The sequence below is a fragment of the Balaenoptera physalus genome (genome assembly GCF_965194825.1).
Source record: "Balaenoptera physalus genome assembly, chromosome: 10".
Lineage (NCBI taxonomy): Eukaryota > Metazoa > Chordata > Mammalia > Artiodactyla > Balaenopteridae > Balaenoptera > Balaenoptera physalus.
In genome coordinates, this window is record NC_138889.1 from 3,574,138 (window position 1) to 3,586,325 (window position 12,188).

Sequence of the window (12,188 nt, forward strand, 5' to 3'; positions counted from 1 at the left end):
CCCTGGTGGTCCAGTGGTTAGGGCTCTGCCCTCTCACTGCCGTGGGTGCAGGTTCAATCCCCGGTTGGGGAACTAAGATCCCACAGGCAAGCGGCATGGCCAGAAAACAAAAAAAAAAACCCAAAAACTCAGATCACCCTAGCCTTAGACCGCTGCTCACATTCCAAAAACAATGAAACTTACCAAGACTTTTCAAAATCCTCCTCTACCAAGATGCCCCTGTAGCTGCAGAATCTGCACCAACTATCGCCAGCCTGGGCTCCGGTGCCCATATTCTTGTTCCACGTGTCTCTGGGCAGTGGCCCCAGGATCATGGGACACAGCAGCACGGTTTGCCCACGGCAGATACATTTCACGCTCTGTCCTTCCCCAGCTGTAAAAAGCTAATACTTCCTGAGTGCTGGGCACTGCTCTAAATGCCCCAGATTTCACTCCTGGATCAGTACTCCTGTTATTAGTTCCCTGAAACAATGACAAAACTGAGGCCCAGTGAGGTCAATCAAGGTGCCAAAGGTCACACACCTGCAAAGTGGCAGAACCAGGGTTTGAACCCAGAGAGAGGTTTCGCCCTAGACCCTGTGCTCAATCATCGTGCTCTACAGCCTTAAGGGAAAATTCCCTCCATCAAGAAAGTTTCAAATAAAATAATGGACATTGAATACTGTGTTAAATTTCAGGCCCACAGGCTGATTTCTGCCCACCTGCCATTTCCTTCCCTCCCCCCAAGTTCGTAGGCCTTAAGCTAGAAACTAATCCCGATTTTCAAGTGTTTATTAGATTTTGTATAAAACCGCATGTGAAAGTGGAAATTTAAAGGTCCTTTAGATTCTGCATGTGCAGACTTTATGAAGTATGTCACCCTGTCCCGTGATTCCCTCCGCAAGGCCTGTCCCACTAGCTGTCCTAGAAGACAAGGCTGGATCACACACACCCCGTGTGAGCTCTGTGTAAGAACCCCCAAACCTAGACCAATAAAGAGCTACACCTGAGCCTCCTGTTTCCAACAAAAGATAAACAGTTTTCACCATTCGCAGCTTACTGTTATTCCTAATGAACTTTTCATTCACTCGAAAAATACTCCTTGATATACGCCATGTTCCAGGCAGTAATTTAGCCACTATAAATGAGAGCAATAAAGTCAGTGGCCTTGGGGATCTTACATTTTAGTGGCAGAGGCAATAAATAAGTATCAGATAAATAAATAACAGAATTTCCTAAGTGTTAAGGGCTATGGAGAAAGCTGAAGCTAGGTAGGGGGACGGAGTGATGTAGGGCTGGGGTATGGCTATTTCAAACAGCATGGCCTGGAAGGTCCTCTCTGAGGATGGGATATTGGAGCAGACACATGAATGGCATGAAGGAGCCATCATACAGCATTAGTGTGTCCTGGGAGAGGAAGGAGCATGTCCTCAGCAAGAATGGACTTGGTGGGTTCAAGAACGACAGGGAAGTTCCGTGAGCTACATCCTCGTGAGCAGGGCAGGAGGACAGAAGGTGTCTGATAGGTAGGCGGAAACCAGCAATAAAGCCTTTTATGTGCATTTCATTCTAAACATAACTGGAAGCCACTGTAGGGCTTTGAACACAGTGATGTGATTTGGTTTATGTTCTAGAATGACAACTTGGTCTACCAGGCACAGATGGACTCCGGGAGAGCAGACGTGGTGGAAGCAGGAAGACCCGATGAGATGCCACGGGAACAGTCTTGGAAAGGGTGGATGGCAGCTTTGACTAGGCAGATAGTGTTCCAGATGGTGAAAACGGTCCGCTTCAGGATGCATCTTTTTTTTTTTTTTTTTTTTTAATAAATTTATTTATTTATTTATTTTTGGCTGCGTTGGGTCTTCCCTGCTGCGCGCGGGCTTTCTCTAGTTGTGGTGGGCGGGCCTCTCATTGCGGTGGCTTCTCTTGCTGCGGACCATGGACTCTAGGCGTGCGGGCTTCAGCAGTTGTGGCTCGCGGGCTCAGTAGTTGTGGCTGCGGACTCTTGAGCGCAGGCTCATTAGTTGTGGCGCACGGGCTTAGCTGCTCCGTGGCATGCGGGATTTTCCCGGACCAGGGCTCAAACCCGTGTCCCCTGCGTTGGCAGGCGGATTCTTAAGCACTGAGCCACAAGGTAAGTCCCAGGATCTATCTTAAAAGTAAAGACACACAGGATTTACTGAAGGACTAGATGTAGCATAAGAGACAAAGAAAAAATATATCTATTAGGCTTTTGGACAGAGTAGCTGGATGAATGGTGGTGTCATGCCCCAGATGGGGACAGATGGAGGGAATCCAGTTGGTGGTAGCTGGCAATGGGTCACATGGAGCTGGTATCAAGAACACCGCCTGGGAGACAGAGTTTGAAACACGTGAGTCATAAAAGTGGATTTGAAGATTAACACTAGGAAGTACAGCCTGGAGCTCCAGAGTGAAGGAGACTGGTCAGGTTAGAGAGTAGAAAACTGCAGCAGGAAAGGGGCTGAGGGTACGTGGTGTGTGCATCAACGTAACTGGGGATCCTGAGAGATGGGAAGAGAAATGTGCTGAAGCCACAGTAAGTAATGAGGAGAACACCTCTCCAGCTTTCAGGCCTCATGGCAACAAGGATACAGGAGAGAAACAGCCACTGCTGATCGGACGCTAGGAGTGGAAATGATCCAGGAAACAGCCAAGTCTCAGATTAAGCAAAAGCTGAGGGGAACATTCAGAGAAGAAAGCGGGGACACACTGGGATTTCACTGGTGACAGATCATAGAGGCCAGAGGGTAACAAAAAGGTTCAGAAGATTAGAGAGAGTTTTGCAACTGGGTCAGATTATCGGATGTACAGGACCCTATGACAGTAAGAATCAAAAAATGATGCAGAGTCTGGTAGACCTTTGACTTCTGAGGTGGCTAATAAGATAACTGAGAAGTAAGATGCAATAGGGTTTGTCCTGATGGTCTATTAGGAAAAAAGAGAGTAATCAATTCTAATTACATTCCTACTCTGGGTCAGCCTCCTAGACATCTGTGATGGAGTCTGGGAGCTGATGACTGGGGGAGGAACAGTCATACCAGGAGAATTGTACACAGAGATTATTTAAGCAATCTCTTTATAACACCCATGTGTATCAGTTTCTGGGTTTGTATAACAGAGCATTACAATCTGCATGGCTTGAAACAACAGAAATGTACTGTCTCACATTTCAGGGGGCCGGCAGTCTGAAATCAAGGTGCTGCAGGGCACATTCTCTATGAAACCTGTAGGAGAGAATCCCTCCCTGCATCTTCCTAGCTCTGATGCTTCATGCGCAACCTCTGGCACTCCTTGGCTTGCAGCCTCGTTGCTCGAATGTCTCTGTCATCACATGGTTTTCTCCCTGTGTGTCAACTCTGTCTCCGCAGGTCATCTTCTTATTAGGACACCAGTTGTATTGCATTGGGGTCCCACCCTACTCCGGTGTGAATGCATCTGAATAACTAGTTACATCTGCAATGAACCTATTTCCAAATAAGGTCACATTCTGAGGTACTGGATGTGAGGACTTCAAGAGATCTTTTTTTTTTTTTTTTTGCGGGGAGTGATGCAATTCAACTCACAACACTGAAGTACTGCTTTTTCCAGTTTTCATGTATAACTTGTGCACCAAATAAAAAATAATTTGCATATATTTTTTCTTTCTTCCTCGTGGGTTCTGACCAGTTAGAATTGTTTTGGATTGAGCTTTCCTGATGAGTAAATGTGTCCAAAGATGATTATTCTGAGTGCAAGAGCACTTTTCCCCTCATCCACTACATTATAACCTGTTTGAAAGCCACAGAAGATCAAGAAATTATTTTCACACAAACATATCTTCCTTTCCTCTATGGGGCCAGCAAAGCTTTATCTGAAGGTTGATGTCAGTTTTGTCATTTTCCATCAGCCTGGTGGTTGATGCTGTTTTCATTAAAAATTCTATTATTTTAAAAAATCCATCAGCAAGACTGTAAGATTAATTCATATGTACTTTGTACAAGACAAATCTAACCTCTCAAAAGGTTTCTAAGCCAAAACATCTCATACTGACAAGGCAGCAAGTTGGCCAAATACACCCAAATAAACCCAAATAACTCAACCATGTGAATCAATGAGATTTGGGAAAAACAGATCATGAACAACTGAGACTGCTATATATAATTTAAACTACTTTAAGCCCCATGGCACAGGGTTGCAATGAGAAGGATTGTTCCTGTAGTTCCGTCAGCGAATTCCGAGATCAGTTTCTCACGGCAGACACACTGGTCTTGCCCCAGAACTGCACGGGAGAAAAATGACCAAATGCAGAGAGGCCCCCTTTTCTCTTGTCACCATTGCTGTGCAAGTCCTGAGCTGGCCTCTCAGTGAACAGGTGGGAACGAGGGGAAATGCAATCACAGGGCTTCAAAGCTGGAAGGGCTTAACCACCCCCAACAGTCAACGGCATCCCTACCCTGGCTTTCCCAGCTGACTCCAGTGGACTTGTCATGGAAGAACCAGTCTCCCAAGGAAAAAAGGTCTACAAATCCTAAATCTATGCATGAACTCCTGACCCCGTTATTCGTGTCAGATAACCTGGCTCCATAGAACCTTCCATATGTTAGTTGTTGTTGTTTTTTTATCTCGTAGGAAATTCATCTTCAGAGCCATGAACTGTCCTAACTTTCTATGCAACAATCTTGTGATGAAAAATAAAGGAATACCTTTCTCCTCACTCCCTCTCTGATATAAACTAGCTCAAGAAATTATTTGAACAGAAGAAGATTCCTAGGATCTAAGCAGATGTGTTTAGATTTGATGAAAAATAAAGGAATACCTTTCTCCTCACTCCCTCTCTGATATAAACTAGCTCAAGAAATTATTTGAACAGAAGAAGATTCCTAGGATCTAAGCAGATGTGTAGGAGAAACACACAGAGAAGTATAATTAGACATGGATGGAGAGGCATTCCTCCCCTCATAGATCTTCCAGGAGCCAGACACAGTACATCTATCAAAGTGCTGCCACATGGGTGTTTAAGCTACAATAGGTTACAGTGAAAACTGCTAAATGTGTTACTATTATATGTACACACACATGCATACACATGTGTGTACATTTATACACATGGAAAGAAGGAGACTAATTATATAATTATAGACTAAGCTTTGTGTACATCGTTTCATTTTAACCCCAAACGATCCTTTGAGGTAGGTAGTAAATGTCCTCTTTATACGGAAGAATTTTTAAAACTTGCCCAAGGTAACACAGAGAAAGTACTTGAGTCCGAGTTAGCAGAACCCTGTGGTAAAGTCCGTTTTCTCTCTGGCACGCCACTCCCGCTGGAATATGGGTTAGGAAGGTCTGGTTTGCTGAAGAGCTTTGTCTCCTTCAATTGCACTCACCTGAAACATTCCTACTGCTTCCTCCCTGCCTTTGGCTCGCAAGTGCGATTCGAAATTGCATCCTAAACCCAACCAATTCTTGATTTCCTAACAACACTATTATTTGACCATCTGTATGACGTTAATGGTATTATTTATTTATTACACCAGGAACCCATCAACCTGCTCCCAAGGAAGCAAAATGATCTCAAATCATGCAAGAATAATGTTGCATTTTACCCATCAGTGGAGACTTTGAACTTAAGAGAATAAATGTGCCATTCATATTAATTATAATTTGTTCAGGCTTCCCCAGGAGAGACGCCAACGGTCCTATTCCTAGCGCAACAAAGAAGGAAATTTATGGGTGAAGGTGTCACCTATTCTGCCTCGCGCTGCTAGGGCCGCCAGAGAGACTGGCTTGTGGGCCTCAGAGAAGTGTGCTTCCACCTCAATGTGTGCAGTACCCCACTCCAGAGAGATACATGGTAATTCTGGGGAATTGTTAACTCCCTGTGAGAGGGTCCAAGATTGCTGATATCTGACGCAAACGGGTGGCAGAAGAACCACCCGTCTGGATAAAATCCTGACTTGAGCAATCTATGAAGACTCTATGATCCTCTGACGCGAAGGGACCTCTAGAGGCCAGCTGGGTCATTCCCTGTGTCACCATCGTGCCACAGACCACACCACACCTGACCCACTCCCATACCCAATTCCTAAAATACCTCCAGAAAGGAGGTTCTTGTGCCCCCGAACAAGGAAGGACAACGAAATGCACTCGGTTTCTGGGAAGAGAAGAAGCTGGCAGTGAAGAAAAGAAGGAACCGAATGAGGGAAGCCCTTCGGTACAAGAAGAGAATGAGCTTAGTGTTCAGACAAAACTGGTTCTCAGCCCCAGGCACATTCACCATCGGACGGTGTGTTCTGGGGAATGGCTCACTCTGCCTTCCAGTGCTTTGCTTTCGTGACCTGTAAAACTGGAATAATAACTGAATCCACCTCATGGAGCATCTATGAGCATTCAGTAAGTCTCTGCTGGTAGACTGCTCAGTGCCTGTGTGACACACAGTAAACAGAGCTCTCCCACCCAGCCAGAGGCAGAACTGACAAAGGCTAAGAATGCCAGCTTCAGCAGCAGAGGGAAGCAGCAGTTAGGAGAGAGCATGATGATAGATGTTAGCCAATTCTGTCAAAGGCACCCACAGTCAGTAAGATGCTTCTGCACTTAGTAGGACAAGGTGACCTTGTCTCAGGCACAGGTAGCCCTGAGCCAGGGCTCGCAGCTGCGTGATGCCGTGTGACTGGATGTCAGCTCCTTCGCACCCCTGCAGGAAGCCCTCTTTGTGGGAGACTGATTATCACTAGCCTCACTATCTGAAAAACCAGGTGGTTGAACTCCCTGCGCTCTGTAGTCCTTTCAAACTCAAAAGAAAAGAGAAGCATTTCTGCAAAGCCCCGAACCTTGTAGGTGAGGAGTGCTGGAGAACCGGCTGCCCCTCTTCTGCAAGTTCTTCAGGTTCTCCTGACAGCCGGCATTGTCCTTTCTCCTCCTGCCCCACGTTCGACGGGGTTTTCAGTTTCCCCATTTTAGTTTTTGGCTCCTCAACAGGCTGTGTGTGCTTCCAGGAGCCTCCCTCCACAGCCCCATCTGTCCATGCTCTTCTGAGCCCCGGTCCACCCAGTGGATTCCTGGCAAGCCCCAGAGGTGAGCAAACAGGGGTCCACCCCGGTAGGGGCCAAAGCAGCCAGAGCAGCACATGCTTCCTGAGTGGCATCGCTATTCTGAACAAGATAACTCATAAACAACAGATCAATAGTTACATGACCAGACACCCACTGACAGCAGACTCCAAATAGAAAGAAGGATGGGCAGACAGGCACAGAAGGATGTGCCCCTCTTTATCTTGAAAATGCTAATTTCCCTGAGGTCTACCTGGGGTTGAGTACATCATCAGAGAGTAGCATTTCTTCAGAGGCTTAAGGACTGGAGAGGGGAGTGACCTGGCAGATAAATGGCATATGTTATGGGTGCAGCTATGAAGTAACAGACAATTGACACAGACCATCTGTGTCCTGGACAGAAAGACACCGGCTCAATTACTTACGTGTATCTGTAACCTCCTCAAGAGCAACCTCACACCCACCATAGCATGACCCAGACGCAAATGACAGTGAGTCAGGAGCACATCCGGGGCAAGAACAACACAAGACAACTCAGGAAAAAAGGGCAGAGAGGGCAAGGAGAAGATGGTGATCGCAGACATTCCTTCCTTCCTTCAGTCACGCAACAGCTATTTACTGAGCACCTTCTACCTGCCAGACACAGCACAGAATAAGACAGAGAAGGCACTCATCCTCAAGGAAGTTACAACCCCGCTGGGGAAGACAGATCATGAGCAACTAACCAAATAAATGAATGGGAAAATCTCACATACAGATGATTGCTCTGAAGAAATAATCCAGGATGATATGCCAGCGTAAGCCTGGTGGAAGTGGTAGGGGATCACTTTTATTTGGGTGTCAGGAACAGCTTCAGGGAGGGGGTTCCACCTGAGCTAAGGCCAAAATGATGAAGAGCTGTCCATGGGAAGATCTGGAGGAGGCGTACCTCCACAGTGGGGGCCATGCGTGGGAAGGCTCTGTAGCAAGAGTACGTTTTCTGTGTTCACAAAACAGGAAGACGGTCAGGATGCCTACAGCAGAGTGAGTGAAGGAAAGAGGGGGACCTGCACTCAGACTTTATTAGCAAAAGCCCTGGTCCAAGTCATGCACTAGGAACTAAGGACAGAAACCCGAAGAAGGTAGAGTTCTGGCCTCAAGAGGCCACGGAGCAGCTGGAGAGACTAACAGAGAATCCATCAGCTCCGAAAACGAAATGCTAAATGCTTTCCATGGTATGAATAACATGCCACAGTCTCCTACAGCTGGAAGGGGCCCCCATGGGTTTTCTCAAGTATGGAAACCACATTGTTCTCTGCTATTCTGTGGAACTGCTACACCGAAACCCAACTTCCGTCTTGTACATTTCTCAGACCTTTTATTTTTAACTCATTTTTTTTAAAAAAGCACTTAGCAGATGACCCCCAAGGAAACAATTCACTTTACTGGTTGCGACCTTATTTGGGGAATCCATGAAAACATGAAATGCATCCATCAAAGTTGTCCAGTGACATGCTGACATTTAGTGACGGTCTCTAATTAATGAGACCCACGCGCCGGGCCTCTCAGGCTCTCCTGCCTCCATCAGACGAGTGCAGCCCACCCACTGGGAGAGAGGGCGCTCTTCTCTGACCACCGGTAGACCACCCACCCACGCGATCATGGGCACATCTGCCTCCACGGCTGATGACCACTTCAACCTCTGCGTCCACAGCCTGGCCTTTTGAGTTGGACCCAAGGCCCTGGGGTGAGAAGCCTCAGCCTCAAGCCTTTCCACAACCAACACCCAGCTCATGCCCTTCATGTGAGAACCACACCACACATCTTAGTTGGTCGACCCCAGCTGTATAGAGGCTAGGGGATACTTTTGTTTGGTTTTCAGTCATCTCATCTGTTCAGTAAACATTTGGGAGCACAAGGTGCTCAGGGCATCACAGAGCAGGATCCCCGCTTCCAAGAGCTAGCAGCTCCCCATCCACGTGGAGAAGGAAAACAGAGAGATAAACAACATTGCAAGACAGGGTGTGAGACAAAATGAGCAGAGAGACGATGCCAAGTGTCCGCAAGGAGTCGCGAGAACACAGAATGCGGTGGGGAAAGCTCGCCCTGCAAAGTCAAGGGGTCAGCATTCCAGCTCGGCCACGCGCTAACTTGTGTGATTTTAGGTAAATTCCCCTCTCCGGGCCTCAGCGTCCTCATCTATAGAACAGACATAATTTATTCTATTTCAGAGAGTTGTTGTGAGGATTAATTGTGAGTTAACTAACCAATAACTGATAGTACTATTCATCATTCAACATTATTATTACTACTCCTCGTAATCTGGCTTCCAAATCTCCTAGCTGTGCAACCTTAATCAAATTATGTAAACTCAGTTTTCTCATCTGTAAAATGGGGATAATCATAGCACCTACAACCAGAGGGGTTGTATTAGGGTTAAATGTTAATGTTATGAGGTTGGATGATGGGTGAGATAGTGTGTAAAACACTTAGAATACTCCCTAAGACATAGTGAGTATTGGAGAAACTTCAGTTCATGTTATTATTATTGCATATTCTATTTTATGAAACCTCACCCTTTTTAAAAAAATATGCGTACAGACTACTGGCAGGAGGGCAGAAAGACTAGGAGACTGCAAATTGTCTGTAATTCTATTCAGACTGTGGATGCCGTATTAGGTGAAAGGTTTCCCGATATGTCTACAAGGATCATTAGTGTTAATTGGAGGAAATAAAACATTCTAAAAAGTTTCCTCACATTAGAATCTGCTGCTGAAGCATTCGTTCTTTGGGAACTGCAAAAGATCCTCAAAAAATGAAACTGGTGAGAACAAAGCAGAATAAAATGAAATGAGAGCAAAAAAGTCCTCTGCTGGTTGAGAAGAAAACTACAAGCATGAACCTCAGGGTCACCTACGGTGACAGGGAGAGGGTGGTTCTCAGGGCAGAGCAGGGATGGCTGTGGTCTGTGTAGCTTGGTCACATGCTGAACGAAAAAGAAAGAGGTGAGGATGGGAGGAAGGAAGGAAGGGAGGAAGGGAGGGAGGAAAGAAAGAAGGAAAGGGAGGGAAGACAAAAGAAGGAAGAGACGACCCACATACACACAATAAAAGCAAAAGGGAAATAACCCAGAGCCCTGAACCACTCGATTGTTGCAACCTGGAATCAGGTTATGTGCAAATTTAGCAATTTCTATGCAAACAAAATACATTCTGAAATTCCTACTTGCTTCTTTGCACACAGCATCACAAAATGCAGAGCCTGTGTTTGAGGGTTTAAGGGCTTCCGCTCCACAGAAGTGCAGCCCAACACGGGGGCCCCTCCTCGTCTAGTGCGGGAGGGCCTGAGGAGGACGATGGCCATCCTGTGGAGGCTTGAGCGCCATCTGCGCGGTCCACCTGCTGCCCCGCTCACATCCTAAATTAGGCCTATGGCCAACAGGTTGGTGTCACGCAGATCTCACCTCCTCTAATCCCTGCCCTGTGGGGCTCCCTCCACTGGGACGGTGTTCCTCCTACTTGTCGGGAAGACAGTCAGTCTCAGTGGCTGGCCCTGGACGTCAGGAGATGTTCCAGGAGGGCCTTTTTATGCCAGGGCTGGGCTGAGAAAGCCCCACCATATCCCACTCCCTCCATCTACAACCAGTCAAGCCCAGTGAGTCTACAGCATATGTGACAATGCAAACAAACGTGAGTGCACGAGAGACAAGGAGAGGGGCCCGGAGTGAGTCAGGAAGAGGCATGGAAGCAGAGACAAAGAAAGAGAAGCCAGCCGGTACACGATAACGCGATTTTTCAGAGGGGCTGCTCCAGGCCCCAGCTGAGCATCTGACAAATCCAGCAGAGTCCTGATTCTCATGAGCCTGGGGACTGCCCTCTGAAGACCAGATCCCGGCCTGCCCAAATCCCCTCATTGTTCCTATGATGTGGCAGCTACGTCTGTCAAGGCCCCTTGGCTACTTCTTTATCCCCCAAATCTCTACAGAGCTGACTGCCTTCCCCCTTCTCCTTGAAAGTACCTTCCCATCCGTTTCTAAAATGTTCTCAGTATGATACTGTCTCCATCTTATTTCTTGAGGGCTATATCTTGCAGCCAAGGGTTAGGGAAAAGGGGGCATCCAGAGGACACTAAATGCCATCGACTACATTGCTTTAGAGGTTTGTTTTTGTTTTCCTTTCTAAGTAGTCTGAAATCAGGGCATATTTAAAGTTTCCATGAAATCCTTTATAAAGCAGATACACAGTTATTTCAGGTGTGAGGTGTGAGGCAGTTAGACATTTAACCTTTGCTCAAAATAGTCCCTAACTCAGGGCTCAGTGGAAGAGGTGGGTTTCCAGAACCAGTGAGTACCCTGGGGGCATGAGCGTTAGCTCGCCAAAGACAAAGGAGCATGGGTGCTTGCAGACTATGACAGGCCCTTAAATCACACGCTTCCTTTGGCAATGTTCTGACAAGTCAGCTCTGTAACCCAGCGTCCCTTTTGCAACATTTTCTATCCCGTGGGTATTGCCTTACATGCACCATCCATAAACCTTAGAAGAGCTACCTTAGACAGTCACAAAAGGTGTAAAAGAGTGGGCACCAACACCAAGGTTCTCTCTCCAAGAATCTTCATGTACAAAGGATGGCAATATTGCCATACTGCCTTACAGTCAGCTCAATGGCCCAGTCTGGAAAACTTTATTTAAGCAGACATACATTCTTCCCATGAATCTTCTTAACTTCTACCTCCTGCTGACTCTCATAAAATTCCAGAGAGTTAAGATCTCCCATTGCAATCACTAATTCTGTGTTGCCCTTCTGTGAGTGGTATGGTTTGTAGACACTGCAAATTGAGTTAGCATTTCAGGAGGCCGGGGGAAAAGGGAGACAGATGCATCCTACCTTACTCAAAACATAGTCAAGATTCTTCTTCTCCTTCTCCAACTCCTGTCAGCCTTAACCCCAGACGTCAAGCAGGACCCAAGTCAACACTGAGACCCAGTTTCCATTTGGGAGATGAGTTTTGAACATACTGCTTTAGTGGACAGCACAGCTAACCAAAGTAAACGATCTTTTCCACAGACAAATCAGACTCGTCTCCATGGCTTCAATCTCAGAAAGCCATGTTCAGACGGAGAAAGCATGTCCCTCTGGCTACCAGCTCATGGCATGAAGACACCCCAGGAAAGCTAAGACACA

The 12,188-nt window shown here is 46.6% G+C and overlaps 1 protein-coding gene across 8 annotated transcripts in view; it reads right to left on the minus strand.

Moving 5' to 3' along the window:
• NTM (neurotrimin) overlaps positions 1 to 12,188 on the minus strand; it is a 941,546-nt gene that overhangs the window by 395,734 nt on the left and 533,624 nt on the right. The window lies entirely within an intron of this gene.